This window comes from Sus scrofa, chromosome 7 (genome assembly GCF_000003025.6).
Source record: "Sus scrofa isolate TJ Tabasco breed Duroc chromosome 7, Sscrofa11.1, whole genome shotgun sequence".
Lineage (NCBI taxonomy): Eukaryota > Metazoa > Chordata > Mammalia > Artiodactyla > Suidae > Sus > Sus scrofa.
The window spans coordinates 95941246-95965852 of record NC_010449.5 but is presented as its reverse complement, the minus strand read 5'-3'; the positions used below and the strand labels follow the sequence as shown (position 1 = coordinate 95965852).

The 24607-nt window shown below is 48.1% G+C and overlaps 1 long non-coding RNA gene across 1 annotated transcript; it reads left to right on the top strand.

The window, feature by feature from the left end:
* Positions 1512-22766, top strand: LOC110261629. Its single transcript, XR_002346006.1, has 3 exons — positions 1512-2140; positions 21114-21223; positions 21742-22766. It is a non-coding gene; the product is annotated as an uncharacterized LOC110261629 (long non-coding RNA).

Below are 24607 nucleotides of genomic sequence, written 5' to 3'. Positions count from 1 at the left end.
CCGCTGTTCCTGGCCTTGAAATCCCCCAATGGCAGCAGGAAGGGACCTTAGAGACCAACCAGCCCAGTGGGTTTCAAATGGGCCGAGAGACCCCTGTCCCCCAAGTGCTGTGGCAGCTGGAACTGGTGATCCACTTACATTTTCGTTGGGGAAGGAGTTCTGTGGCTAAAAACACGAATTCTAAGCTCCTTTTCCTTTTAACTCATAGACGAGAAAGCCGAGGCTGAGCCTTGCTTGAGGTGATGGGGAATCCAATGGCGGAGCTGGGTCCCAGGTCTGGCCTCCCAACCCCTGGGCATTGTCTGGTCTCTTCCTTCCCCTGGGCTCCCAGGCGAAGGGTAGGCCTTGCAGAGGAGAAGCTATGGGCCTGGTGGTTTTTGAGGCCAGGGAGAGGACAATGGAGGAGCCCCAGAAGGAGTGCAGCTTTCCTGCCAGCAAAGCCTGGGGAAGTGCTTGCCACTGTGGTGGGCGCCTCTGCTGGAATCCCGCCCATACTCTGGAGGTTTGGACTCTGCTCCTCTAGCCCAGGGGTGTTGGGATGATTGTGTGTCCCTGTCAGCTTGCTGGGAAGCTCTGACAGGCTCCCCTCTCCCTGTCTTCCAAGGCTGAGTAGACAGATGAAAGCAGCCCCAGCTGCTGAGCGAGGTGCTCTAAGCAGAGGTGGCTTCTGGGCAGCTGTGGAGGGCCTCATTTGCATATATGCAAATGAATGCCTGGCTCCTCTCTTTTCCAGCATCATCCAGGCAGGCCCAGGTGCTGTTGGAAAGTCTCAGATCCTGCATCAAAACTGGCCTTTTGATTGGATTTTTTTCCATCTCCCAATCTGAAATTTCCTTTGAACTCCTTCCAGAACCCTGGGACCCTTCCCAGTCCCTAGCTCTACCCCACTTCAGGTCCTGTTACTGTCTCAAACCCTAGGAATTAGAGCTGAAGGAACAAATTTGGAGATAGCCAGGGGCAAAAGGCAGAGTTCAACCTGGGCAGCCAGGAGGTTCTAGATGCTGATCCTGGCTCTGCACTGCTTCAGTGTCACCTGGAGTGAGCCTAACCTCTCTGCACCACAGTGCCCATGATGGGTAAACAAAGAGAGGGGCTGTAGGTCCCTTTCTGCTCCCACGGTCTGCAAATGTTTGTGAACACCTGTGTGTTAATGCTCTTTGGTTGTAAATAACACATACTAACTCAAGGCCACTAAATTGAAATAGAGTGACATGTGGGGAGGACACATGGGTGTCTCAAGAAAACATGAGTGGCAGTGGGGCAGGTTTAGAAGGGGAAGGGAGGAGTTCCCATCGTGGCTCAGCGGTTAAGCAACTTGACTGGTATCCATGAAGATGCAGGTTTGATCCCTAGCCTCGATCAGTGGGTTAAGGATCTGGCGTTGCTGTGAGCTGCGGTGTAGGTCAAAGATGTGGCTCGGATTGCACGTTGCTGTGTCTGTGGTGTAGGCTGGTGGCTACACCTCTGATTTAACCCCTAGCCTGGGAACCTCCATATGCCATGGGTGCAGCCCTAAAAAGACAACAAGGGAGGAGGGGAGATGGGTGGGGAGAGCTGTCTGCTCCCTCCATCTTTTCTCTCAGCTTCTTTCTGGAAAATGGCTTTAATCCTCTCTCTAGAGATGGATTCTTCTTTGCTCCTCAGTGAGCATGAATGTCCCAGAGCACCAAGTCGAGGGAGAGTAACTCACAGAGGCTGAGTTAAATGTCTGTCAGGTGATGATTCCAGATTCCTGGGTGAGAACATCTATTGATCTGGCTTGAGCCAGGGGATCACTGCTGGTCCAATCAGCCATGGCCAGGAGTCAGCGCCGTGGAGGAGAAACATGGCTGCCTGAGACCCAGAGTTTGGCTCTGGGGGAAGGTTCCAAGTGCTGGGCAGACACCCAAGGATTTACCACCTCCTTCCAAGTGTAAGGTACCGAATTATAGTGAGAGCTACTGAGCCTTTACAATGAGACAGACACTGGGCTTGGAATTTTTCCTATAAGATTCAACAAATCAATGAATTAGATGCTATTGTTATCACGTGTAATCCTCATTATCCTCCAAGTGGGTTCCATTATTCTACCCATTTTACAGATGGGGTAAATGATGCCTGAGGTCATGAAGCTAATACCAGGCAGAGCTGGGATGATCATGTAAGTCTCTCTGAGCATCAGATTTATCTTTTCTAAAATAATAACTTCTATCTAGTAGGACTCTTGTGAAGATTAGTGGTGTCAGGTATGACCAGTGCTTAGTGGAGTCCTTGGCATGTTGTAACCACTTATCTAGGAAGACGTGGCTGTTTGGCCAATGCTTGAAGCTCTGTAGAGACTGGAGAGTCAGTCTTTAATAGCAGGCAATTCTACCTGTAGGCCGTCCTATTAAAAAGTTATTTCCTGGGAGTTCCGGTTGTGGCTCAGCAGTAATGAACCTGACATGAGGATGCAGGTTCGATCCTTGACCTCACTCAGTGGGTTAAGGGTCCAGTGTTGCCGTGAGCTGTGGTGTAGGTCACAGTTGCAGCTTGGATCCCAAGTGGCTGTGGCTGTGGCGTAGGCCGGCAGCTGCAGCTCCCATTCAACTCCTAGGCTGGGACCTTCCATGTGCCACACCTGTGGCCCTAAAAAGAAAAAAAAAAAAAAGGTATTTCCTGATTTTTTGGACTGGACTGCAGTTGGACTCTCAGTAACTTCCATCTGCTGGCCCTAACCCTACCAGTTAGATAGAGGCTGCAGTAGGCAGAATCCTGGCAACTCAAGGATGTCCACATCCTAGACCTCAGAATCTGTAGCATCTGTTATGTTACATGACACAGGGGAAGTGCACAGGGAATTAAGGTTGCTAATCAGCTGACCTTAAAATAGAGAGATTACTCTGGATCATAAAGATGGGTCGAACATAAACACCCAGGTCCTTAAAAGATAGAAGGAGGAGGCAGGAGAGTCAGCTTCAGAGCGATGTGATGGGAAAAAGACTCAGCCAGCCATGCTTGGCTTTGAGGATGGGGAAGGAGCCAGGAGTCAAGGAATGTGGGCAGCCTCTAAAACTGGAAAAGGTGAGACAGTGGATTCTCCCCTAGAGCCTCCAGAAAGGAGCGCAGCCTGCTTACACCTGGATTTTAGGACCTCTGACCCTCAGAACCAACAGATAATAAATTTGTGTTGCTCTGAGGCACTAAGCTTGTTATAGCTATAGAAAAATGAATAGAAAACAGAAATATTGACTAGAAAAATGAATACCGGGGCGTTCCAAGGAAATCAGATCCTTGAACCCAGCATTCCGTTCCCAAGTGTCTTTTCCTCTAGGCTGTATAACCCCAGTTTTTTTCAAGTGCTCCTCACGTGACTATTTTAGAGTTCAAGCCATATCAGAACCAGGAAAAGACCATTAAGTTTAGCAGTTATTGGTTCAGCGGTGACTGTCCATAGCGGCAGGCGGCCTAACCAGCCCAGAACGGATGGCGTCCAGACTGCAAGGGTCTGTGATCGTCTGACGGCGGTGATGATGGAGAAGAGTAAATGCAGGTGTAATTGATCACTTCTCAGCCTCTCCCAACACCCTGCTAAATATCAGAGTAACCTTTAAAGAAGGCAAGAGGCCATCAATTAAATAAACAGGTGCCTTGATGGAGAAAAAGACGTGTAAACACGGGCACCATCGCATAATTTACTGAAGGTACATCAGCCTATTCCTTCAGTGGGCTGGTCTCCTGCAGGAAAGACAAAGGAGGAAATCCATCACAACAGTGGGAGGACTCTTGCGGGAACGGCTTCGCCACAAAACAGATTACAGAAAAAGGTTGGACCTCTTCTTATTCCCAGGGTTACCTTTTTTGTAAAAAAACAAGAGGTGGCCTATGAGTTTGTCTGGAATGATTTATGCAATGCCTTCGCAGATGACCTCTGGCAGGTCAGGCCACGTTTTAATGCTAGGATGGAGGAGTTGTGATTTGGGCCTGCACATTCACACGCATGGATTAAACCCTCCACACAGGTTACTTAATCCAGATAGGAAAACGCACTGAACCGTGGTTCCAGTGACCTGGGATGTGTATGACATATTCAGCAACCCTGGGCCAGGGATTCATATTGCTGAGGTCAGTGTGGTCATTTTGGGCGTGCAGGGGCTAATCTTTCATAATCTTTCCTAAGGGTTCACTACTCTTCCGTATCTTAGTTCATTTATAATGGACTGGCAGAGAGAGATGGTTATTAGAAAATAAAATGCACTTAGAGTCCCCCCATGAATCATTGATGGAAGACACCATGCTTAGCAAAGACTATGAAAATATGGCTGTTAAGGGCAACTCAGTCACTATTTCTGGATGGCTTTCAAGCGTGACGGCTGACCACAGAAATGGGCCTGAACACACTGGGAGGATTTAAGGTGGAAAGAAAAGTGTGGGCGGCGGCGGAGCCTGAGGGGGGCGGCCTTTGGGAGTCACCCCCTGGTGGTACCCACACTGCGAGGTCCCTTGCCTGAGAAGGGGGTCCCTCGCCCGTACTTTCCTTCCCCTTCCCACCCTAGGCCACAGGAAGAGAGGCCAGCTGAAGAGGCAATTAATTCAACAAAACTGAGGTTTGGGCAATTAACTTGTAAATACGCAAGCAGTTCAGGAGAGGGAGGAAGTGGTTTCCTCCTAACACAGCCCGAGATGGTGCGATGTTATCACGGCTTTTGGTAGCCAGCAAAATTTTTTTAATCCCCACTCTGCCACACTCAGAATATCAGAGCCTCGATAGCCTAACGATAGGGGCCTCAAGAGCTGAGGAAGGAGAGAGTCAGTGCTCTCTGGGTCAACTATAAATAGAACTTGTTAAGATCTTTCTAGAAGGCAGGGAGGGGGAAGCAATCAGCTAACTAAAGAACTGTCAGGAGTTTGCTCAAGGGCACAGCTGGACCCGGGCTTTTTGTTTCCTGAACAGTCGATAACTGAGGGGGAAATCTATTTACTTCTGGCCACGGTGTTTGAATTGTAGTGGACCTCCTGCTGGGGAGGCGGTGGAGGAAGAGGAAGAGGAAGAGGAGGCTGCCCTTGGGGGTGGGAGGACCCTGTTTTGAAGCTTTGCTCCACTGTATTTGAATTGTTCCCTTTACCTGCTCTGGGAGTAAGGGCCAGATGCTCAACCCACAAAGTCCTACGCTGTTAGGAGAACTGAGAGATGGTTAGTAAACACACAATATCTTGGGGGCTTGTGGGGAGACAAACTACGGTCCCAGCAAAGGGAGAGCTTATTACCTCGTTTTGGCCCCACCTCCACCACTAACCGGGTTCCTTTATTATAGAAGAAGTCTCTGGGAGACTCAGCTCCCTAGACCCTCTCCTTGACTTTTCTTTCTTTCTTTCTTTCTTTCTTTCTTTCTTTCTTTCTTTCTTTCTTTCTTTCTTTCTTTCTTTCTTTCTTTCTTTCTTTCTTTCTTTCTCTTTCTCTCTTTCTTTCTCTCTCTCTCTCTTCTTTCTTTCTTTCTTTCTTTCTTTCTTTCGAGTCTCATCTGCCACCTAAGCCACAGCTCATGGCACTGCCAGATCCTTAACCCAATGAGCGAGGCCGGATTGAACCCGCCTCCTAGGGATCACCGTCTCAGGTTCTTAACCCACTGAGCCACAATGGGAACTCCTCCCCTGAAAGTTCTGATTCAGAAAAGGTAGGGTGGGCCCAGGGATTGTTTCTGGTCACCAGAGGTGTTTGGGAAACACTGGCTTAGATGACAGAATGTGCCAGATCGTAAGGGTCATTCTCTCGGGTGTTGGACTATAGTTTGGGAACTGGCAGGGGCTGTTGAGCCTTTGGGGCTGGATATAGCCCAGTGTCTCCTCAGCAGCAAGCATTCCTGTGCTTTTGCCACTTTGGAGATCCAACTCCTGGTTTCCATTTCTGCTGTTCCTGCCACTGCTAATCAACCAGCTCACCCCCTGTTGTGACCCCTTTGCTCCATATTATACCTTCTTTCTCTGGCTTCTGCTTACTCTGCATCTGCCTGGAGCTTTTCTGGGTGTTCATTTTGGCTTCTACTCCTACACCTGTGTCCTGACTCTTGCCCTGTATGGAGAGAATCAGTTTGGCTGGTGAATCTCCATTGTCCCTTGGGTAGAGATTTTGTTTCAGACATAGGATGGTTGATTTTTTTGGCGTCAACTTGACTGAGCCAGGGGTGCCCAGACATTTGGTCAAACATTCTAGGTGTGTCTGTGATGATGTATTTGAATGAGATGGGCATTTGAATGGGTTGAGGGGGTAAAGTGGGTTGCCCTCCCAGATGTGGGTGGGCCTCTTCTAATCCGTTGAAGACCTGAATAGAACAGAAGTAGGTAGATAAGGAACTCGGCCTGCCTGACTGCTTGAGCTGGGACATTGGTCTTCTCCTGCCTTGAGCTGAAACTTATACCCTTGGCTCTCCTGGGTCTCAAGCCTTTGGACCTGGACTAGAATGATACCACCAAGGCCCCTGGATCTCCAGCTTACTGATTGGAGATCTTGGGACTCCTCAACCTCTATAATTGCACGAGCTCATTTCTTATCATAAATACCCCCCCCATGTATCTCCACCTAATCTCTTATTTGTTCTGTCTCTCTGGAAAACCCTGACTAACACAAGATCCCTTCATAGGCCTCTCTCCCTTGGGTTGAGGTACAAAGGTTGGGTTGCAATGGTTGGGTTGGGTGTGATGGTTGGGGTGCAGTGGTTGGGTTGGGTGCAGTGCCATGGTTGGGGATGAAGGTCAGGTAGTTCAGGATCTGCTTCTCTCAGCAAAGGGCTGTGGGAAGGAGGCCCTTAGCAGGGCCTGGATTCTGGGGCTTGGCTTACCTGGCACACGGTCTTTCTGTGTTAGCTTTCTGGCATCCCTCCGAGAGCCATCAGCCAAGCCCCCAATCCATTGCATTACATTCTGCATTAGATATTTAACAATACAAGAGGCAGCCTGGTAGGGTGAAGGGAGCTGGGCTCTACAAACAGACAATGACCAAGAGAAGTCACTTCTGAAGTCTCACCATCTCCTCTGCAAAATGGGGATAATGGTATTCCTTTGCCTGACAGTGCTACAAATTAAGTGAGATGATGTGTGCAGATGGTACCCGTGTATGTTAAGTGCTTGCCAAAATACTGGTTTCATTCTTTCCTTCCTCCTGCCCTCCCCAAATTATAATTCTACCCATGATTATTTCCTTTTGGTGCTGCTGGTAGGCTGGTAGAACTTTCTGGACCTCCTGTCTTGGTTCTGCGGAATATCCAGGTCCTGAGAACAGTAATGCCTGCTTGACTAACCTGACACCTTTCTTTGTAGGGTTTCCACACATAAAATCCTCCTCATTTTCTCTGGGATCTCCTCTTCAGACCCTTTGAATGTTTTTATTAGCCAGTCTATAGCTCTATAAAGAACTGGAACTGAGTTCAGCTGTGAGAAGGAAGGCTCTTAGATTTGGGAGAAACAGTGGATTCCAGGGCAGAGACGGTGATATGGACTTTGAACAATCAAGACCCCTGAGCCTTAAGTATAAAGCAGTGTTATTTTCATTTCCAGTGTCCCTTTCCAATGTACTGATGGAGGAAGTTTCTTTCTTTATCCCGGATGGAAACTCATGCAATTCCATGGCGTTTCTGCTCCCTCTTAGATGATAAAAAGTCTCGCAGTCATGCTAAGTCACCAGACACTGTCTCCACTCAGACATTAGAATGCCCAGGCTCAGGCAATGACCCACAACTCAGTAGCTAGGGCTGCAGGCAGGAAGCCTGTGGCTGGTGAAGTGGAAGATGGTGGGATGGTGGGGTTTCTGCTTTCTTTATCCCTTCTTCCTCCTGTAACTCCTCATTCAGAATTGAGATCCTGGAGTTCCTGTGGTGGCTCAGTGGTTAATGAACCTGACTAGTAACCATGAGGTTGTGGGTTGAATCCCTGGCCTCGCTCAGTGGATTAGGATCCAACGTTGCCATGAGCTGTGGTACAGGTCACAGATGCAGCTCGGATCAGGCATTACTATGCCTGTGGCACAGGCTGGCAGCTGAAGCTCTGATTGGACCCCTAGCATAGGAACCTCCATGTGCCGCAGGTGGGGCCTTAAAGCAAAAAAAAAAAAAAAAAAAATTGAGATGCTGAATTGGAGCAGACAAGGGAGAGAGAGGGGAGGGCCAGGAAAGTTCTTACTTGACTGACAGTGGGGAAGTTTATATTTTTCTTAGGTGTGGTTGGTCCATAGGGGGCTCTCCATCACTGGGAATGTCCCCTGCAGCTCTCTTGTCCAGGGTGGTTCCTCTTGTCCAGCTCATCACAAAACTCTTCCCACAGCTCCTGGGAACTGGAGATCATTTCAGGTTTTCCCTGCTGAGGGTTGTTCACCCCTTGAGGTGGCCCCCCTTGGACTGGGCCCAAGGTCACCACACCTACTCTCTTTTGAACCTTTAACTCACATCTGGTCCACACTCAGGTGTCCCTGTCCAGATGCACTCTGGGCGTTTGTAGGTCAGTCCAAGGCTGCAGAAATAGTTCCTTCCATCACAGTGGGAGCAGCTTGTCTCTCCCTGCCTTTTAGATTTCTGGGCTGGAAGCCAGCAAGGGTCTACGCTGACCCACTAGTCACCTGGGCCCCTCATCCAACTTTGAGAAGGCACTTCTCATCCTCCCTCTTGGAAGGGCTGAAGCTGGCAGTACGTCAATCATTTTTTCCCCTAAATTCATCTTCTCTACAAATCCTCTCCATATCTAAAAGCCAGAGCTTTTACATACTCAGTGTGGGTGTAGGTGAGAAGTTTGAGAAGATCCAAGTTCATTTTGGATCTTACCTTGAAAATGTGCATCTTTGGCACCAAATTGTAATGCCATGTCTATTGTTGCAGGGTGCCTCAGGTGAAACATTCAATTTAACATTTTTTAAATATTTACTTTGGTCTTGATGCAATTGCAGGTGGAGACAGAGACGGCCAAGGAAATTCTGGGGCTTGCAGTACAGACCATTGGGCATCCTTGTTCATGCCATGCATTTCGTGTTGTTGACAGTCTCTTGGGAGCCAGCATGAGAACATCAGAAAGTCCTATGGAAGGGGAGTTCCTGTTGTGGTTCAGCAGTAACAAATCTGGCTAGTATCCATGAGGACACGGGTTCAATCCCTGGCTTCGCTCAGTGGGTTAAGGATTCGGTGTTGCCATGAACTTTGGTGTAGGTCGAAGACATGGCTTGGACTCTGTGTTGCTGTGGCTGTGACATAGGCTGGCGGCTACAGCTCCAATATGACCCCTAGCCTGGGAACCTCCATATGCCTCAGGTACGGCCCTAAAAAGACCAAAAACAAAAACAAAAACAAAAATAAAAACAAAAACAAAAAGTCTTGTGGATGGACTTGGCCAGAACACTCACTGGGACCCTCTGAGCTTTCCCTTGGACGCGTTTTCAGAGAGCTCTGGGTATTCTTTGTTTACCTTCTTCCTTTTGGCTTCTCTGCTTCTCCATGATTGAGTATGCCTGGCACTCCTGGAGTCAAGTGTGGTTGGATGATAAAGATTCCCAGGGGTTTGTTGCTATTCACTCTTCCCTTGGTAATTTGCAGGACTCTCACCTCCAGGGGCCGGGGAGGAGGAGGGCACTGGCTTCCCGGGCCTCTGCTGGGGGAGGGGAGGGGAGAGGCTGCCGCCTGGGATTCCATCAGGGACTCCAAGGTGGGGTTGACAGACAAGATACCCATTCTGCAGGCTAGATTGTTGTTCGTTGTAGCTCCGGGCACCTTTCCCAATCTGTTTTCACCTGCGGGTGTTTATTCTCTTCTGCAAATGGATCTGCCACACAACGAGATCAGTCTGTGGCACCCTCCTCTGGCAACACCCACGCAGCCTCTCCTGCAGGTCGCAGGGTGCAGTAAGCACTAGATGCATGCTGAGTGGGTGACTGAAGCCAATCACTCAATTAGAAACAGTCACCAGAGAAGCTCATTTGCATTTAGTTCCCTTAATGCCAGGAGTATGAGGCCTTCTAAGTGTCAGAACCACCCAGAGGCATTACATAGTTATTTTGGCCTGAAGCCAATGGAGAGATCAAATTTAGTTTTCCAGCCAAACCTGGTTTAATATGCTCATGTGAAAAAAAAAAAAAATGTTGGGGGAGGAAAGGAACGGTAAGATGAAAAAAAAAAAAATCACCCAGGAGTTCTTTTTGTGGCTCAGCGGTTAATGAACCCAACTAGGATCCATGAGGATGCGGGTTCAATCCCTGGGTTAAGGATCTGGTATTTCTGTGAGCTGTGGTGTAGGTTGCTATGGAGTGAATAGCAACAAACCCCTGGGAATCTTTATCATCCAACCACACTTGACTCCAGGAGCGCTAGGCATACTCAATCACGGAGAAGCTCGGATCCTGTATGGCTGTGACTGTGGCAAGGCCAGCATCTGCACTTCCGATTTGGCCTAGGAACTTCCATATGCTGCTAATGCGGCCCTAAAAAAAAAAAAAAAAAAAAAAAAAAAAAAAAAAAAAATCTGCCATATTCCACCACTAAGGTAATTATTTTAATATTTTCTTACCTCTACTTTCATGCATATTGTTTTAATAATCAAATTCATTTTTATGTGCAATTTTGTTTCTGTCACTTCATTTCCAATATCATTTAAAAGCTGTCTCTAAATGTCATTTTGATTCTTCTTTTTTTAAGGCCACATCTGTAGCATATGGAAGTTCCCAGGCTCGGGGGCCAACAGAAGCTGCAGCTGCTGCCTACACCCCAGCCACAGCGACTGGGGATCCAAGCTGCATCTGCAACCTACACTGTAGCTCACAGCAATGCCTGATCCTTAAGCCACTGAGCGAGGCCAGGGATGGAACCCACATCCTCACAGAGACAACGTTGGTCCTTAACCTGCTGAGTCACAGCAGGAACTCCCATTTTGATTCTTTATATAACATTTTTTCTGTTGCTAAAAATAATGGATGCTTGTTATAGAAACTTTGGAGAAATGGAAAAGAATAAGGACAAGACTAAACAACATCGTAAAACTTCCACCTAGATATGGCTACTATATTTCCTTCATGTCTTTTTTTTTCTATGAATTTGTTTGTACATATTTTACAATATTGGCAACCACATGCTGAGTAAAGTGCAATATTATTATTATTTTTTTTGGCTGCACTTTTGGCACGTGGACGTTCCCAGGCCAGGGATCAAGCCTAAGCCCACGCCGAAGCCGCTGCAGTGACAACACTAGATCCTTAACCTGCTGCACCTCAAGAGAACTTTTTTTTTTAATTTCAATGAAGTAATATGTGCACATGACTGAATAAAAATGACAAATACAGAAGAGCTTAAGATGAGAAGTCTGACCCCAGTCCTGATCCTCTGAGGCGGCTGCTTCTAGCCCTTCTGGTATTTTCTTCGGGTGGTTATGTCTGCCTTATCTCCAGCTGACAAGGGTCTGCCACTACTTCCTGCTTATCAGTGTTAGACAGTATCTGCTAGACTTCCTGCTCTCATGGTGTGGCTTCTCTGCCTGCGTCTCCTCCAGGGTGGGAATTCCTCTGCTGGTTACTTTTTACTGTAAGCACCAAACTTACATCTTTTTAATCTTGTTCTCTCAACTGTATACAGTTATTTTTGATCCTTCACTTTCTGCAGGGAGGGTATTAACATCCTCCTCCTCTAATACCCCCCGCCACAGACACACACACACAGACACACCCCTTTCTCAGTTCTCCTCCCCATCCTCTATAGATCAAATTTGCTGCCATTCTTTGGCTTTTTCCATGTCACCATGTACGTGGCGGTCCACGGCAATTAAGTTTTCCATCTTTCCTATAAATCCATTTGGAAAAGTAAGCAGCAGCAGTGTTTTATGTCACTGGGGCTCTGTCCATGCAGTTCCCTGCAGAGCCAAGCAGTGCTCCAAGGGGACATTTGCTGTATCTAAACAGCTCTCTGTTTTGCCTAGGTCTTTTCTTTGTCATCACCAAATTCTCTATTTCGCCCCCATGTTTCCAGCCAGTCAGGTAACCCCTCAAATTTGTTGCTTTGGAAGTTTGTTGTTTGTTGTTCTGGAGGCTGTCCTCCAGGGCCTCTGTTCCGCTCCAGTTTAGTCGGACTGCCCCGAGCCCGCTGCACCCCTGAAGCTGAGACAGTCTCACACTCTTCCTAGTGATTCCTTATTTTCATGCATTCCATGCTTTCGTTTATTTAGGTTTCTGTTGGGTTGCTGTACATCAAGTGACTTCCAAAAACGTGGGAGTTCTCATTGTGGCTCAGGGCGTTAAGAACCCAACATAGTATCAGTGAGGATGAGGGTTTGATCCCTGGCCTGGCTCAGTGGGTTAAGGATCCGGCCTTGCTGTGAGCTGTGACATAGGTCACAGACATAGCTCAGATCTGGCATTGCTGTGGCTGTGGTGCAGGCCTGCAGTTACAGCTCCGACTCGACCTCTAGCCTGGGAACTTCCATATGTTGCAGGTGAAACCCTAAAACAGAAAAAGAAAAAAACAAACAAGCCAAAAAACCTCCAAACGTGGTGTGAAGGTGGTACATTTTTTTGGGCCCTTAAATGGTCCCCTGTAACACTAGATTGATTACTATGACAAGTATAGAATTTTAAATTTAGGATCATTTACTCTCAGAACATTGAAATCATTGCCTGCAGTGTGGATGAGAAGCCTGAGGCCAACCTGATTCTGATTCTTTAAATAAGATGACTTTTTTTTTTTTTTTTAAACTTCCTGGGAGTTTTTAGGATTATCTCTTTGTTCAGGGTATTCTGAAATTTTACAATAATACGCTAAGTACAGGTTCCTTTTCAGTCATTGTGCTAGGCATTTTGGGTCCTTTTCTTCTGCAGGTTCATTCCTTTGGTTCTAGAATTGTTTCTTGTATTATTTCTTCGGTAATTTCTTCTCTAACGTTTCTCTGGCCTCCCTGTAATGCCTAATATCTGGATTTGGAGTTTTGCAATTGAACCTTGGTTTCCTTTTCTGTTTTCTAAAATTTTGATTTACTTTCTTGGGTTCCTATAATTTTCTTTGGGACCCTTATATTGACATATCTGTCTCTCTGTGTGTGTGTCGTGTGTGTGTGTGTGTGTGTGTGTATTTAAGTGTGAAACACACTGATGTTTTATTGGGGGTGGTGTAGGAGATACCTGATTACATTCTGTGCCACAGCCTGGTGGGGTTCTTAGAACAGATTACTCTTCACCTATAGATGTTCAGTTAATTCTTCTGCAGTCACCCCCTTGCCTCATTTCTGCCTTTATTCCCATCTGGCATTTCTGAGTCCCCAGTCTTCTTCCTTTGGCCAAATTACCCAGTGAATGTGCTGTAGAGTGAGGGGCCCATCACCCTGCTGGGCCAGTTACCACACCTCTGTCCGATTTCCAACTTGCCCACATCTTCTTGAAATTAAGCCCCTGCTTGCTCTTTTTTCCTTTTCTGTCATTTAGCGGGGACTTGGAAAGGGGCAAATGCAGTTAATGCATCATCTTTTTTTCTTGCTATACCCACAGCATGCCAAAGTTCCTAGGCTAGGGATTGAACCTGCACTGCAGGAGTGACCCAAGCCACTACTGTGGCAAAGCTGGATCCTTAACCCACTAGCCATCAGGGAACTCCCCAATATGCCATCTTTTACTGGAGTCTTTATATACATTTTTTAAACAAAAAAAATTGTACTGAGATATAATTAAAGAAAATAAAACGTGCCCCTTTTAAGCATATGGCTCATTGAGTTTTAACAAATGCTTCACAGTCAAGACATAGAATATCTCCTTCTCCAGAAAAGCTCCTTTGTGTCCCTTGCCAGTTAATCCTTACATCCTTGTCCTTACCCAGCCCCAAGTAATGGCTATTTTTTGCTTGTCCTAGGGTTTTACATAAATGGAACATGCAGTATGTACACTGTGTGTCTGGTTTCTTTTTCTTGGTGCAATGTTTGTGAGATTTTTGTATATATCATTAGTGGGTTCTTTTTATTGCTGAGTAATATTCCATTATATGTAAATGCCATAACTTGTTTATCCATTCACCTTTTGGTGAACATTTGGATTGTAGGCAGTTTTGACGAAGGGACAGATGTTTATATTCAAGTATTTTTAACGGACATACACTTTTATTTCTCTTGGTTAAATACTTAGGAGTGGGCTTGCTAGGCTTTGCGTACAAGTATGTTTATAAGAATCTGCCAAACTGCTCTTCAAATTTGGATTATTTTAAACTCCTACCAGTAATAAGTGAGATTTCCGGTTGCTCCCTGTCTTTGCAGTACACTGAGTATTATGCCTCTTTGTAATGTTAGATATTCTAGTGGGTGTGGAGTGTTATCTCATTGGTTTAATTTGCATTTCTCTGATGATTACTGATGTTGAGCATCTTTTCATGTGCTTGCTGTCCATTTGCATAATTTCCTTTGTGAAGTGGCTTCAGATCTTTTGCTCACTTCTTAATTGGGTTATCGTCTTATTTAGTTCTAAGATTTTTTTTTTTTTGAGTGAAGACTTTTGTGAGCTAGTCCCATGTGTCTTTGAACCCTGTGTTTTCCCAACTTAATATGTATTGTAAGCAACTCTTCGTGCAATTACTTATTTGAAAATATTTTTATTATTTGTTAATATTCTGCTGTGCAAATGTATCATTATTTATTAAATAGCTCTCTTTTTATTGGACATTTCTATTCCACCTTTTGTTTTACGATTTTCCTAATAACCGTATAGTCATAGCCTTTTACAAAAATCTGGTTTGCTCCTTAGGATGGATTCCTAGAAGCAGAGTCATGAGGTCAAAAGTTAGAGCATATTAAGGGCTTTTGATACCTACAGCCAAATTGCTTCCCAAAAGTTTACACCAGCTTAAACTGGCACAGTGGCGGGTGAAAAACTCAAATTTATACCACTGTTGCTGGCTCTGGATAGTCTTATTTGGGGGAAAAATGATGATTTAATGGGTGGTTGATGGTAGCTGGTTTTAAGCTGCATTTCTTAAATTATTAGTGTGGTTGGATATCCCTCCAAGAGTTTAGCCGTCATTTGTTTTCCTCCTCTGTGAATTGTTTATTCCTGTCTTTTGTTCTCAAATGGGTTTCTGAGCCTCATTTCCCAACTCTGTAAAGAGATCTCAGTGGATGAAAGTGTTTGGTGTTGGAGTCAGGGGTGGGGAGATGTGTGCTGGCCACCGACCAGAGAGCAGGGTCCCCGGGTCCCCTGAGGACCTGCACACTCCTCCCTTCACACAGCCACCTAGTTTGTGACAGCTTGTGTTTATTTCTGTAAATAGTAAGGGGGGGTGCCCTGTCCCCCATTGAGGGGGGACGAAGCTTGCCGTCTAAAAGTTAAATTGTAACTTTTTGCCCAATGGAGCACAACAGTGATATGCAAGGTCACCAGACAGGGTCGAAATGGCCCCCGGGCCAGCCAGTTTTGATAGTAACTTCAACAAAAGAATTGCCAGACCTAAATAATAAGTTTGTCCCCAGGAGGCAGGGAAAGGGGGGGGCTGTTCTCAGTAATCAAAATGAATGCCAAAATGCCCCCAGGCCTGTGGGTAAAAAGGTCACATGGGCCATAATCCTCACATTTCCTGGGATCCTGCCTCCAGCTGATCATGCAGAATGTCTCACCCTTGCAAAGGGCCCCCCGGAATGTTTTGAGCCTGGGAGTGCCTCACATAGTCTCACAATAATTCCCCCATGTAGAGGTGGGTGTCCCCAGGGATATGTCCCATGAGCTCATGAGTGACAGGCCCTCCCAGGTCTTTCTGGGTATCCCTAGGGTGTGCACCACATGTGCTCCCAGTGAGAGCCCGCTTGACAACATTTCTGAGAGTCCCTGGGGAAGCCCCGCACATCAGGGCACAAACAAATCTTCCCATAGTATCTCTGGGAATCCCAGGGGGAATCCGGCAGGGTCTCACAGGTAAGAGTTCCCCCAATATTATGGGGGGTCTCCAGGTAGTGTCTCACATCTGTACCCCAGGAGTCCCCAGGGAGAGCTGCGACAGAGTTCACAAACAAGGCCTCCTGTTGTCAACACAGCCTCTGCCCCAGCTCTGGGCTCTGTGGGTTCTAGAGCCTCCCACTGGACATCTGAGGGGGCGCTGCCCTCTCTTGAGGGGGAGTAATGCCCCCTCTAATGGAAGCCTTTGGAGCCTCTGGAATGCCAGAGCTGCCTAATAATTTGAAGTTGGGTAAAAGCCATCTTTTTCCTGTGTTGGAAGGTAGCCAAGCCAGGCTGGCTAAGCCTCGGTCGTTTACATGCTGTTAGTCGACAGTTCTTTCTATTTTACTGACAGTTCTGCTCTTCATGGGATTCAGGTAGGAGTCTTGGTGGCCTGGGCCGCAGACACATCAAAGGACAGAATTATCCTTCTGATGACAGAGCTTTTGATGCTGGGTTAAGCTGATGACATCACTGCTTCTCCCCCCAGGATGAGCCCTTTCCAAGGAGAAGTCACAGGCCTCCTTGCAAATGGGTATATTGTTCAGTTGCTAGTTTAAGGATAAAGGGATTGCTTACAAGGTATGGCGTCAATTTTACTGGAGTCAAGAAATCACCCAAGAGAAACACCTAATGACTGTTGGAGCAGAAACCCACTGCTGGGTCTACCTGGACTCACTTCATTATCTCCGAGACAGAGAACAAGCAGTGGAACGTCCACCATGGCTTTCCCCCCTGAACTCAGCACCTCTGTCACCAGCTCTGGTCTCCTAGCACCTGGCTGCCACCTCCTATCCCTCACATCCTCTTTCTGACTGTCTGGTGGAAAGTAGGTCACACGGGATCTAGAAATGGATGTGGTTTTCAGGGCTCAGCCTCTGCAGCGCAGGAATGCGTGGGAGGAGGGGTTTGGCATGAATGTTAGGAGGGCCCCAGTGGGCCTCTCACGAACACAGCCCCCAGAGACGCTGCTGACCGTCAGTTTATATTAACACCGTGCTCAGGGGTCATGGGGCATCATGGCTGCACACAGTCCTAACACTCTCCCGGGGCTGTTGGCCTGGTGTGAGGATTCAATCGGTCCATTCCTGGGGCTATTATGCCCCTACTGGGTGGATAAGCCTTTCAAGTATCTTGTTTTGGTATCAAGTTGATAACATTACCAACTTATTCTCTTATTCTCATTGGTTGACCACTTGATTCATTCATTAAATATTTACTGAGTGCCTATTATGTGCTACGTACTATGATACTCCTGGGGGATATTATAAAGACGATGATAACAGTCTTTATTTTCAAGGATCTTGGTGTGTCACAGGGGACAAGGCGTTAGGTCATTATGAGAGAGCTGTGAATGCTGGGATGGGGGGAAGAGCAAGATGACCTGGGGGCAGGGGTGAGGGTGGGGTGGGGACTGTGGATGGATCATGATGGGCATATTGCTCCAGGATAGAGAGCCCCGCAATGAGTCATAAAGATCAGAGAGGGTAGAGATTAGAAAGACCTTCCTGAACAAAGAGCCCCATGTCTGAAGGAATTCTTAGGGAGCATTAAGTCATGAGAAAGGCTAAAGGCAGAGTCCACGGGTGGGGATGGAGAGACAGGAGGACACAGGTGTCAACAGGGACCAGGTCATGAAGGATCTGGAATTCTGTGATCTGACATTCAGATTTCATCCTGTAGAGAACTCAGATTTTATTCTGAAGACAGTTGCTGAAGAGTTTTAAACTGTAGAGCAACAGGCTCAGATTTGTCTCAGGAACATAAGACGGTCATGTGGCAGCCGTGCGGAGTATAGACTGGAGAGGGTCACAGGGAGAGCATGTTGAAGACCTAGTTGAGCTGAGTAATTCTGAGACTTGAACTAGTGGCAAGATGGAAGGAGAGAAGAAGATGGCTGGGAGAGATGTTTAGAAGGAAGGCACCCAGGACATGTCTTTTCTTTCATGCGATGGTGGAGACGATGCAGAAGGAAGAAGAAGTAGATGCTTTGATGTGCTACTTGGAATTCCTCAGGATTGAAGGACTTATCCCTCCAGCTGTTGGAAGAATTGCCCCCGGTTGAAGATAATTACCTTGTCCAAGGTCACGTCCATTTTCCCTTCTTCCAATGACTGGTCAACATTAGGGATGTCTGAACTTCATCTCAGACACCTTGTCTCAGTTCAAGGTAACTCTGAGAAGCTTCCCAGCTTCAGAGCCCCCTGAGAGGTTGGCCGAAACCTTAGGCCAGACTTCACTGCAGCTATTGCAGACCCTGATTAGACTGAACATAAGAGACTGAACACCTCCAGATATTGTATCATCTGGAATGGAATCTGAAGTCTCCCACACGCTGTCTCCAGGTTTCTGGAGTGCTCTGAAGCAAAGCTTGCCTAAAATATGGCTATTTGTGTTAGGAGAATCTGGACCCATCTCCTGCCTCCTTGGCACCAGTTTACTTGGATGATGATTCCGTCTCATTTTGTTTTCTCCTGCACCACTGGCTCAATTGGTGGTGATTAGCAGAAGGTGGTCCATTTATGTGAAACACCTGCTTCCCACCTGTGTCCCCCTGAGCAGTCAGCTTTGGACCTAGTGCAGGAAGCTGGTGGGTGTCTTTCATAGATGAGTGGGCTTCCAGAATTTTCTCCAGGAGGCAGATCCAAACTGGCACCATATGGGTGACCATCTGTATGTCATTTTGCCAGCAGGGTGCTGAAAACATCTGCCAGCTTGTGAAAGAGACCTGGGGAGGCCCGGGGGCACCAAGGAGGGATTGACAGAAAAACTGGCCCAAGAAGGCTGAGCCAGTCAGAGCAGTTTCCACTTTGTGAGCTGGGATGTAATTCATTTGGCCTCTCTTCACTTATTCAAGAAACCAGAAAACACCAGCTCAGAAGATTGTGTTCTTGCATCACTCCCATCGTCCCACTTGGAAAGAGTGAACGACTGTGTCAAGGTTATTTCACCCAACCCAGGGTTGAAAAGCACATCTTCAATGTCAGAGTTCCCGTGGTAAGGGGACAGTGTGGGGTGGAGGCTATGATTATGCTCCTAGTCCTTGCATCATAGCCAAGTCGTTCATCCAACACTAGGGAGGCTACACTATGTGTTAATTACCAAATGTTATCTCTTGGGTCTGTGATAGGACTCACAGAACCAAAAGTCAACACATTTGATTGGGTGAATCCAAGGGGAATACACCAGTCAAAAGTGTAGGGGAAACTTTGAGTTGAAGCTGGAGGTACTCCATTCGAAAACAGTTCTTGGGTGTGCACGTGTGATTTATATGTGTGATTATCCCAGCTTTTTTTGTTTTCTTTTTTCATTTTTTAAAAAAGTTTTTATTGAAGTATAGTTGATTTACAATGTTGTGATAATTTCTGCTCTATAACAAAGTGACTCAGTTATACATGTACATGCATCCATTCTCCCATCTTAATGCCCAATAGCTCCTCTGCCATCTTTTCCCACAGATTCTCCCATCTTCATGTCCAATATCTCACCCCAAGCCATTGGCCCTTTGGGTCACGGATTGCTTTTCAACCTCTTCCTTTATTTTCTATCATGAGTTCAACCATTTGATGCTTTTGAAATGCCTTTTTTTTTTTCTTTTTCTTTTTTTTGTCTCTTTAGGTCTGCACCAGCGGCATATGGAAGTTCCCAGGCCAGGGGTCGAATTGGAGCTGCAGCTGCTGACCTATGTCACAGCCACAGCTAAGCAGGATCAGAGCCATGCCTGCGACCTACACCACAGCTCACAGCAATGCCGGATCTTTAACCCACTGAGTAAGGCCAGGGATCATACCTGCTTCCTCATGGATACAAGTTGAGTTCATTACCACTGAGCCATGTCAGGAACTCCTAAAATGCTTTTAAAGTGCTACATGCTGTAATAAGCATGAGGATCCGACGTTGCCTACAACAGCATCCTTGTGCTGAAGGAGCGTATAGACGGCAGGGAGAGAAACACATGCTACTACACTGCAGCAAGTCCATAAAAGGGGCCCTTATCCCAAGTGTGGGGGAAAGAGGGATCGGAGAAGCCTCCTGGAGTCGGGGGAGACCTGAACCAAGCTCTGAAGGAAGGATAGGAGTTAGTCGAGCAGGGAGGAGAAGGAAGAGCATTCCAGGAGGACACAGAAGCACGTGCAAAAGCTGCCAGCGCGGGAAGGCAGACCTACCAGGCACCATGGCCACAGCACAGGCTCGTGGCGCTCAAAGGAATTAGCGGAGGCATTGGGACAGCATCCTAAGGATGAGCGCTATGGAAGATGGATCAGAGGTGTTGGACCATCAGACCTGAAGTTTATGGGAGATGATTCTGGCTGCAGTGTGGTAAATGGCCTGGAGGGAGCAGAGCTGCATGCAGAGGCCTGGGTAGGCTGCCGCAGTGGGAGCCAGAAACGACTGGAGTGGAAGTGGGGAGGGGAGGATGGTTGGGCTGAAGAGCTGCAAGGATAGAGGATGACAGGGAGCATCACACAGAAACTCTAGGCTTGGGGAGATGGGTGGCGGGGGGTGCTGTGAACGAAGACCAGGACGTTGCAGGAGAAGCAGGTGAGAGCATCCCTTCCTCTTTCTGCAGCCTCAGAAGAGGGCGTGGGCCGGGGGCTTCATCTATGGGGACTCTGAGGACCCTTCTTTCATCAGGAGGCCTCCCCAGAAATGAGGGTCTGTCGAGTCCCCTTAGGAAGACTGAGGGGACAGGATGGCCAGACTGGGCACAGGACATTGCCCAACCTGGGGTGCAGAATGAGGGGACCTCTCTGTGAACTAAAAAGATGTACATATGAGCCAGCAGTGTCTCTGGACGCTGGCCGGGTGTATGAGAAGGGCCCCCTGGCTTGTGCTTGCTCACACGGGGCAGGTGGAACTGGTAGAGGGCAGGGCATTGGCTGGCAGCCCTGATCCCCTTTGAGGGCCAGAGAGGGGCAGAGTTCTGACTGGGGTTAGCTGGGGACCCAAGCCCCACCTTCCTGGTGGTGTAGGAGGCTGAAGACCTACTTGAAAGGGATCGTATGTGTGGATTAGGCCAACACAGGCTCTGCTTTCTCAGGAAAGCAATTTCAAAGCCACTTCATTCTCCACCTGCACTTGGCTAACGGCATGATTATAACCACACTTATAACCTTCAAACACTCTCAGGAGCAGCCTTGGCTCCGAAAGGTGCCGCCCCCACTCCCACCCCCCCCTTCCTCCTCAACCTTTTTCATGCTGCTCTGGGCCTGCAGTGACAACAGCTGTTTATTCCTCCCAGGGCCCGAGTTACTTGGAGGAGACGCAGATGGCTGTGGGCTAATTCCTGAAGTGCCCTTCTGGGGACCATCAGCCCCGGCTCCCCGGCTGGCATCCTGCACAGGGCTACAGGTCAGAGCTCCAACGACTCCCATGAATATGGATGCCCAGGATGGAGGCAATGATTGCTTCCGTCCTGCTGGGCAAAGCTATCGCCCTGGGTGGGGATGGTGTTTCTGCTGAGATGTGGGGTTGGGGGAAGGGTTGTCCCCTGAGCCCCAAAGTCAGATTTAAAGATTTAGGGAGCGAGCCTCCTGGAGAAAGACATCCCCATCGGGGGAGGGAGCACGGAGAGATTCGTGTCTGCTGCCCAGTCTCCATTCACTTCCTTTCGGCGGCTCCCTGACGGCGGCCAGTTAAGAGCCTGCATGGTGGGGGCACTGCAGGAGGGGCAGGAGGGCTCTTGCGATGGCATAGAATTTGGATGGAATGAGCAATGGGATGTCTTCCAGGTCTGAGGGGCCATGTGACCTGGCTCATGCATTAGCTGCTGGCGTTCCTTCAGCTTGCTCTTTCTCTCTCTCTCTCTCTCTCTTTTTTTTTTTTTTTTTTATTATTATTGTCCCAATCCACCGACTTCCATGGATCAGCTCAGCCCCCCTCATCTATCTGAACCCACCCCAGTGGCACCAGCCCATACCCGTGACTTTACTGTCTGAAGAGCTCAGTTATTGCTGTGACCCGAAGTTGTCATAGACTCAACTTTCTTATTTGCTGCCACTCACTGGGTGCTCTCTGTGCTCAGGGACAATGCCCCTGATGGTCCATCGCTGGCCTCCTGTGCCACTTGGTTAGTTCTGAGCAGCCAGCATGAGGAATGCGTCTCCAGGGCGTCAGTGGTCACTGTCACTGGATATCGTCATCCAAGGACTACGGGAATGCCTCATCCCAGGAGAGATGCCACTGAAGACTGGTCCACGGGCTTCCTTTTAGTGTCTCTGGGCATCAGGGCTGGACATTTCCTCCTCTCCTGCCCTTCCACAGCCCCTCAGAAGGTCTGTAGGAGGAGGGAGGCATCTTGAATTGGGTTTGTTTTTGGATGACTGGCTTCCTTCCTACCGGGTGTTGCAGCTGGGACAGAGTGCTGCACTTCGACCTAATTCTGATGGTCTTCAGCTTGAGATGGTACGTGTGGCACAGGACAGTGATGGCCAGGGCCAATGGTTACCTGTTCGGAAGCCCTGACCCCCCCGCCCCCGCTCAGGGGCTTCTATGATTCCCTGCCTTTGTCCAAGCCCTTTCCTTTTCCTGAAAGATCCCTCAGCGTCCCTTTCGTCAGTATCCACTTGACAAATGCCTCTTTACCCCTTAAGCCTCAGCTCACATGCCATCAGTCATCTGTAGTTTCTTCCACAGAAGAAATTCCAGGCCCCCAGAATTCCAAAATGTCTTAGAATTCCTTTCACATCAGTGCTTCTCACATGAAGCCACATTCACTTAAGTGTTACTGCCACGGGCAGGCTCCCACCACCCCTTTTCAGGCCCACCTCGTTCACCTTTCTGTCCTCAGCACTAGCTTGGCATGCTCTGAGTCTAAGACACACTTTGTGGAATTGAACTGGGTGAATTCTTTTATTTATTTATTTATTTGCCTTTTGCCTTTTCTAGGGCCACTCCCGAGGCATATGGAGGTTCCCAGGCTAGGCGTCGAATCAGAGCTGTAGCCGCCGGCCTACCCCACAGCCACAGCAATGTGGGATCCGAGCCGTGTCTGCAACCTACACCACAGCTCATGGCAACGCCGGATCCTTAACCCACTGAGCAAGGCCGGGGATCGAACCCGCAACCTCATGGATCCTAGTCGTATTTGTTAACCACTGCGTCACAACGGGAACTCCTGAACTGGGGGAATTTGGATGCCCAGAGGGAGCCGTTGAGATGTTTGAAGCAGGAAATGAATGTATTTGGATAGTGCTGGAGGCCTTTGGTCCCAGGCAGGGATATGACTCCAATAGCCACGCTCTGGACCTCCTCAAAGGCGGAGGCAGGAAGATGAAATGAAGCAGAAATTAAAGGATTCCATGTCAGGTGGGACAAGGAGGCTGAAGGAGGGGGCGCATTAGAGGCTGATGCTGGGAGGTGGGGTTTGTGGGTGCCATCAGGGGAGGCATTTCACAGGGAGCAGGAGGATGTGGGTGTGCCCCAGAAGAAAGCTAAAGTCCTTCCAAGCCAAAGAAAAATTCGAAGCACGCGTCTTTTTCCGAAGTAGTACATGAGCATCTTTCAAAGAAGGGAAGTGACGTTCTAAAGGTCAGAGCAGTAGACTGGCTATTTGTGTTCTGGGTTGGAGAGGAACACACAGGCTAGGAATCACCATCCAGGTGCAAGGGAAGGCTGGCGCATTTCAGCCACCTGCTAGAAGGGCCGGGTTCCAACCCCTGAGGGCAGAGGAGAGGCTTGTATCCTGGGCCAATTCCCAGGACACTCATGCCGCCTCTTGTGCTTGGCTTGAAAGAAACACGCTCCAACTTCTTCTTCTGTTTCAAGGAAGATATGATTTAGGTTTTGAAAGCCATGCCTAGCTGTCATTGGGGCGGATGGCCTGGGTTAGATCGCACTAGCCTGAGCTGTGGCTGTTTCCCTCAGACCTGACAATAGCAGCTCAGTGACACGAGGAAGTGGCTTTCTCCTGTGGGGTCCACACTGGGCTCCAAGGACCCCGGGAAATATGTCACCTCTTAGTCCTGGGTAGTGGGGGGTGCTTTGGATGGCACGTGAGCCTGGAGCTCCAGGGTCATGGTTTAGACAGGTATGTGATGCTGAAAACCTTTTTGCCTTGCTGTGTTCTTATTACAGACCAATCTAATCCAGCTTCCTTCAAATTCTGCTCGTCTGGATGTTTCCTGGTGACATTTCAGCTATTGCCTGGTCACATGGGAAAGAGAACTGTTGCTAAATGTGTGTGATCTTTCGGGGTGGGGCCAAAAGGGGTCAGGTGTCGGGGAAAGGAGAGAGGGCGAGACAGGGGTAAGAGATGCATGCTGTGCCCGCTACAAGCCTGTGGAACCCTGGCCGTGTTCACACGTAGAGAACTCTGTTTCTTCCTCAAGAGATTTTGTTCAGATATCTGGACTTTAGTTACGTACAGTAGATCACCCTTGCAAACTTGCAACCTATTTGCTCAGACAATTTTCATAGAGGTATGAATTTCATATGCATATGAATACGGAATTCTGGGCAAGAGAAAAGTGTTGATAGGGTTAGTATAAATTAGAGACAGTTTAGGCCTGTGGTTGGTGTCAAGTAGCTTTTCTGCCTGTCTCAGCCCAGTGCTGGGCATTTCAGGGCAGACGTGCATGAATATGACCTTAATAAACAAAAAGGGGATCAGCCATGTGAGCCCCGGGGGACCTCTACCAGCAGCCTCACTCTTTAGATCACACCGATGGTTCCAGGAATAAAGGGAGGAGTTCTCTAAAGCGAAGTCAATGTGGTCACAAAGCCCATGAATTTATT